This window comes from Bombina bombina, chromosome 2, assembly GCF_027579735.1.
Source record: "Bombina bombina isolate aBomBom1 chromosome 2, aBomBom1.pri, whole genome shotgun sequence".
NCBI lineage: Eukaryota > Metazoa > Chordata > Amphibia > Anura > Bombinatoridae > Bombina > Bombina bombina.
The window spans coordinates 292817459-292824737 of record NC_069500.1 but is presented as its reverse complement, the minus strand read 5'-3'; positions in this window follow the sequence as shown (position 1 = coordinate 292824737).

Below are 7279 nucleotides of genomic sequence, written 5' to 3'. Positions count from 1 at the left end.
ATGCTTTCAAATCTATTTATACCCACACTCAGACTGTGTCTTGCTAAGGCTTCAGCAGAGAGTGTGGAGTTGGGAGAAGCAGGTGTCGATGCAGGTCATAGGAGGTGCATCTCTCATAATATTTTTCTGTCCAACATTGAAGAAAACAAGGTAACTGCATTCGAAATATGCACAAAAAAACAAAAAAAAAAAAAACAACATATTTTCAGCCTATAAAAGAAACGTACAATGCAGACTATTGCATAACTTGTATTTCTCATTAATATTTACTTCCATACAAAATCTTCATATTTCCTACATGTAAACAACACACGTACCACTGGTAATTCATTTGTCATTTTATTTGGTTAATTATTTGTACAAACTCAGAATATTAAAGGGACAGTAATGTCAAAATTAAAGGAACATTAAACCCACATTTTTTCTTTCATGATTCAGATAGAGAATACCATTTTAAACAACTTTCTAATTTACTTCTATTATCTAATTTGCTTCATTACCTTGATATTCTTTCATGAAAAGCATATCTAGATAGGCTCAGTAGCTTCTGATTGGTGGCTGCACATAGATGCCTCCTGTGATTGGTTTACCCATGTGCACTGTTATTTATTTAATAAAAGATATCTAAAGAATGAAGCAAATTAGATAATAGAGGTAAATTGGAATGTTGTTTAAAATTGTATTTTCTATCTGAATCATGATAGAATTTTTTTGGGTTTAATGTCCCTTTAAGCATTTATGATTCAGATAGAGTGTTCAGTTTTAAAAAGCTCTCCAATTTTACTTTTATCTCTCTTTAGCAGTTGCCACAATGTATCACATTGCTATAAATAGACATGCAGACTCCCGAGCTCACCTTTGGTTTATCCTTTAACAAATTACATCAAGGGAACTAAGCTAACTAGAAGTATATTGGAAAGTTGTTTAACTTTTCATGTTCTATCCAATCCATTTAAGTTTAAATTTGATATAAATAAAATATACCAGTTTTAGATTTTTTTAAAGTTGTTTTTAAAATTTACGTAGCTTCTAGTCATCCCAGTGTAATAGCACACCGTAGCTCATTTTGGGCTAGATTACGACGACTGGAGCGCAAAATTGTGCTTACGCAAGCGCATTACTTGCGCTCCACTCAGTAATCTCAGCGCACGCAAATGTGTGCTGATATTACAAGTTTGTGTTCACATTGCAAGGAAGCTTTGCACTCATGAGAGTGTGCATCCATAGGCTCTAATGGGAGCCTCATTTTCATGCCGTCAGGACCTTGTGCAGTGAAGGGTGTAAGTCACGTAGCGATGGGCAGTAAAGGGTAAATATGTATGTATAAGAATATATACATTTATATTTATCCCTATAAAACTGCTTTGGGCATTTTTTTTATTTTTCTATTTTTAAATGCTAAAAATATTTAATACAATAAAAAGAAAACAAAAACTTTATTTTTGGGACAATTGTGGGATATTTTAATAATTAACCAGAGGTTATTGGCTGGTTATTTATCGTGCGCCCATAATCTAGCCCTTAATGATTTTATGAGGCAGATTTTAAATACATGATTGTAAAGAACGTATTTGATACATCCTAGTAGAATAAGGAAAAGGGTGCACCCTGGTTGTTAAAGTAATATTAAAGTTCAGTGGATCTTATGTTCTTAGGACAAAACTGCATGAAGAAACACAATCATCAACTTTTGATTAAGCAATACTTCTCCTAATGATTGTTTTAACTTTATAATGTTGAAGGTGCAATTTAAATTTGTTATAGATCTGATTACATTTCTAGCTGTAGACAATGGCCTCTATTTATCAAGCCGTCAACCGCAAATACGCTGGAATTCCGCAACGTATTTGTGGCGAGGCTGATTTGCCATAGTTATCAAGCCCTACAGACTGGCAAAAGTAGAATCTAGTGACGTAACATATCATCTACCGGTCTCAGTCCGGCACAGATCGATGGTTACGTCACTCCAGATGTTCCGAACGCAAGTTCGGCACAATCTGACTACTTTTGGAAGTTATTAAAGAACAACCATGTACGCTCGCAACTATTCCAGCCCAGCGTACCTGGTTTTTAATCCGCCACCGGATCCCATAGGAATCAATGGGAGTCTGACAGCAGGGAAAGCTCATGTTCGCTGCTGCCCGATATCCCATTGATTCCTATGGGAACGTCTACACCTAACACCCTAACATGTACCCCGAGTCTAAACACCCCTAATTTGCCCCCCCTACACCGCTGCCACCTACATTATACTTATTAACTCCTAAACCGCCGCTCCTGGACCCCGCCGCAGCTAACTAAATAAACATATTAACCCCTAAACCACCACTCACGAACCCTGCCGCCACCTACACTATACATATTAACCCCTATCCTGCCCCTCCTACACCCTCGCCACCTACATTAAACTTATTAACCCCTATCCTGCCCCCCTACACCGCCGCCACCTACATTAAACTTATTAACCCCTATCCTGCCCCCCTACACCTCCGCCACTATATTAAAGTTATTAAACCCTAAACCTAAGTCTAACCCTTACCCTCCTAACTTAAATATAATTTAAATAAATCTAAATAAAATTACTATCATTAACTAAATTATTCCTATTTAAAACTAAATACTTACCTATAAAATAAACCCTAAGATAGCTACAATATAACTAATAGTTACATTGTATCTATCTTAGGGTTTATTTTTATTTTACAGGCAACTTTGTATTTATTTTAATAACTCCCTAGCTAAAATAAATGCAAAATTACATGTAAAATAAATCCTAACCTAAGTTACAATTACACCTAACACTATACTATAATTAAAAAAAATAATAATAATTAAATACAATTACCTACAATTAAATAAAATTAACTAAAGTACAAAAAAACCACTAAATTACAGAAAATAAAAAAATTACAAGAATTTTAAACTAATTACACCTAATCTAAGCCCCCTAATAAAATAAAAAAGCCCCCCAAAATAATAAAATTCCCTACCCTAAACTAAATTACAAATAGCCCTTAAAAGGACCTTTTGCAGGGCATTGCCCCAAAGTAATCAGCTCTTTTACCTGAAAAAAAAAAGAAATACAACCCCCCCAACATTAAAACCCACCACCCACACACCCAACCCTACTCTAAAACCCACCCAAACCCCCCTTAAAAAAACCTAACACTACCCCCTTGAAGATCACCCTACCTTGAGCCGTCTTCACCCAGCCGGACAGAAGTCTTCATCCGATCCGACCAGAAGTCTTCATCGAATCCGGGCAGAAGAGATCCTCCAAGTGGCAGAAGTTTTCATCCAAGCAGCATCTTCTATCTTCTTCCATCCGACGAGGAGCGGCACCATCTTGAAGACATCCGACATGGAGCATCCATCGATCCCGACGACTAAACGATGAATGACGGTTCCTTTAAATGACGTCATCAAAGATGGCATCCCTTGAATTCCGATTGGCATCAGCCAATTGGAATTAAGGTAGGAAAAATCCGATTGGCTGATCCAATCAGCCAATCAGATTGACCTCACATTCTATTGGCTGTTCCGATCATCATCCAATCGGATTTTTCCTACTTTAATTCCAATTGGCTGATAGAATCCTATCAGCCAATTGGAATTCAAGGGACGCCATCTTGGATGATGTCATTTAAAGGAGCCGTCATTACCGATCTTCAAGGGGGTAGTGTAAGGTTTTTTTAAGGGGGGTTTGGGTGGGTTTTAGAGTAGGGTTGGGTGTGTGGGTGGTGGGTTTTAATGTTGGGGGGGTTGTATTTCTTTTTTTTTTCAGGTAAAAGAGCTGATTACTTTGGTGCAATGCCCCCCCAAAAGGCCCTTTTAAGGGCTATTTGTAATTTAGTTTAGGGTAGGGAATTTTATTATTTTGGGGGGGACTTTTTATTTTATTAGGGGGCTTAGTTTAGGTGTAATTAGTTTCAAATTATTGTAATTTTTTTTTATTTTCTGTAATTTAGTGGGTTTTTTTGTACTTTAGTTAATTTTAGTTCATTTTATTTAATTGTAGGTAATTGTATTTAATTAATTTAATTTATTTAATTATAGTATAGTGTTAGGTGTAATTGTAACTTAGGTTAGGATTTATTTTACAGGTAATTTTGTTTTTATTTTAGCTAGGTAGCTATTAAATAGTTAATAACTATGTAATAGCTATTGTACCTAGTTAAAATAAATATAAAGTTGCCTGTAAAATAAATATAAACCCTAAGATAGATACAAATGTAACTATTAGTTATATTGTAGCTATCTTAAGGTTTATTTTATAGCTAAGTACTTCATTTTAAATAGGAATAATTTAGTTAATAATATTAAGTTTATTTAGATGTATTTAAATTATATTTAAGTTAGGGGGGTGTTATGGTTAGACTTAGGTTTAGGGGTTAATTCTTTAATATAGTGGCGGTGGTGTAGGGGGGCAGAATAAGGGTTCATAAATGTAATGTAGGTTGCGGCGGTGTAGGGGGGGCAGGATAGGGGTTAGTAAATGTAATGTAGGTGGCGGCAGGCTCTGGGTGCAGCGGTTTAGGGGTTAAACAATTTATTTAGTTGCGGCGGGGTCCGGGATCGGCAGGATAGGGGTTAATAACTTTATGTAGGTGGTAGCGGTATAGGGGGCGGCAGATTAGGGGTTAATAGGTATAATGTAGGTGGTGGCGGGGTCCGGGAGCTGCGGTTTAGGGTTAATATATTTATTAGAGTTGCGACTGGGTCCGGGAGCTGCGGTTTAGGGGTTAATATATTTATTAAAGTTGCGGCGGGGTCCGGGAGTGGCGGTTTAGGGGTTAATATATTTATTAGAGTTGCGGCGGGGTCCGGGAGCGGCGGTGTAGGGGTTAATAACTTTATTTAGGTGCGGGGGGCTCCGGGAGCAGTGGTATAGGGGTAAAACAGTTTAGTATAGTGTGGGTGCTTAGTGACAGGCTAGCAAGAAAGCTGCAAATAAGCCGATAAGCAGTGAGATCGATGATTATTAGTTAACAACAGTATGCTGCTCACTGCACCGTACTTGGTGCGTGGCTTTTTGACAGCTTTCTTGATAAATTTGACGAACATATTCAGGTCCGCAGCGGCGATGTTAGGCGAGCTTAGGCGAGCGTATTGGTGCCAGTGAATGCTAGAGAGTAGACAGCTTGATAAATAGAGGCCAATATGTTATTAAAATACATGTGGATTGAGAAATTCTAGATTATATTTTTTAAATAATAATTAGATTATGTTACAATTTTGCCAATCTTGTGTTGCAACTTTCTGGGGTTGTGTTGAGAATATAATACTTAAAGGGAAAGAATAATTTTTTGCTATATACTTCCAATAGCAAAAATGCTTCTTGTAAAAGTTATTACTGTTTTTCTGTGGCATACGCACATATCCTGTGAGTGCCAATGCACCAGTATTCAAACACTACACCTTCCAAGAGAGTCAGTGGTGGCTTCTATAACGCAAATTTAACTGGAAGTAAGTCCAAGTCACCTGATACCTCAGGAATGCCAGGAGTGCCGTAGCTAGCGGCGGATCAAACCACTGAATCCAGCAAACATCGAAGAGCATAGCAGGCACTACCCAGAGTGTGGTGTAACAATAAAAAATTCCTTTTATGATACAAAAGTTAAAAACAACGGCCAAGTACATTGACATGGTACAAAATACAGAGGCATACAAGACTGAGGCGTTAGCACCCCGTAAAGGCGCTTACTTATATGTCTATGAGTAAACGCCTCTAGGGGGTGCCAAACACGTCAGTCTTTTGTCTGCCTTTGTATTCTGTACCATGTCAATGTACTTGGTCGTTGTTTTTTTAAACTTTTTGTATGATTAAAATATTTTTTTATTGTTACACCACACTTTTCTAGTGTTCCTGGAAGCCTATTGGTGAGCAGGGGCAACTTTCTCAGGGTGTCTGTGCACCTTATAGTGAGCAGGTGCTACTTTCTCAGGGTGCCTGACACCTATTGGTGTGCAGTGGCCAAATTCTCAGGGTGCCTGGGTGGCTATTGGCAAGCAGTGCCACTTTTCTGGGGTTCCTGTGAGCCTATTTGCAAACAATCGCCAATATTATAATGTAAACTATGAATATACAAGAACTTTATTCATGAAAATAAAATAATAAAATAAGCCATACAAATAACCACTCAAGCCAGGCAAAAATGTAAGTCCATAGTGTAGAATTTTACAATTACAAATCTTATTTATAAAGCTGGCAGAAAAGTGTTTTCTGATTGATTGTAATACAAGTGTCAATTTACTCAATTCAGGGTATAGGGAATGCTACTTTTGCATGAATGCATTCAAAATGCAGGAAATAAATGGTTTGGAATTGCACAGCTTTGTACTTTATACAATGTTGTTTTTTTAGGCTAAAGTGTCACTGCTCATAGCAAATACTTTTTCTATAAGGCTGAATTTGTACCTAACTCAATACACTAAGAGAAGCGGAAAATTATCATCATCTCTTGTAAAACCTTATACATTAACATTGTCTTAAAGAACATTCAGTTCTTTCTTGATAGAACCTCACATCCTGATTTTTAGATTGCTTTATTGCACAGTGCTTATTCTGTCTCCTGATTAACCATCATTTAGTAGCATTTAATTAGCCTTTTAGGGAAGAGGCTTGGAAGATAAGGGTTAAGTTTTAGCATACACAATTCTGATTACTAATAAAACAATAGCCTGTAATTTAACAAGATATTAATTTATAGCACAATATTATTCTAGGTGAACTCTGCATGAACTTAGACTAACACTGAATGTGAGATACTTGATAATTCCTGCTTTTTTATTGTTCAGTGAGAATCCCTTGTTAGGAATGTTTAATTAACTAGAAAACACACATATGCACACACACCACACCCATACAACTATTGCCCCCACTAGGAAGAAGAGTCTATGGATGCAAGAACCCAAAGATAAAAAACTGATTAGATGTCCCCTTTGGTGCTGATTAGCATTAGCATTGTATACTCCTGTCATTGAAATTTAGTATCAGAGTTTTTCATATTGTACATTCCACTAACTGAAGTTACTGTTTCTATTAGTGCATGTTTACCTTCTTAATAGGAGACACTGAACCCACATTTTATCTTTCATGATTCAGATAGAGCATGCCATTTTAATCAACTTTCTAATTTACTCCTATTATCATTTTTTTTCATTCTTTTGCTATCTTTATTTAAAAAAGAAGGCATCTAAGCTTTTTTTTTAGTTCAGTACTCTGGACAGCACTTTTTTATTGGTGGATGAATTTATACACCAATCAGCAAGGACAACT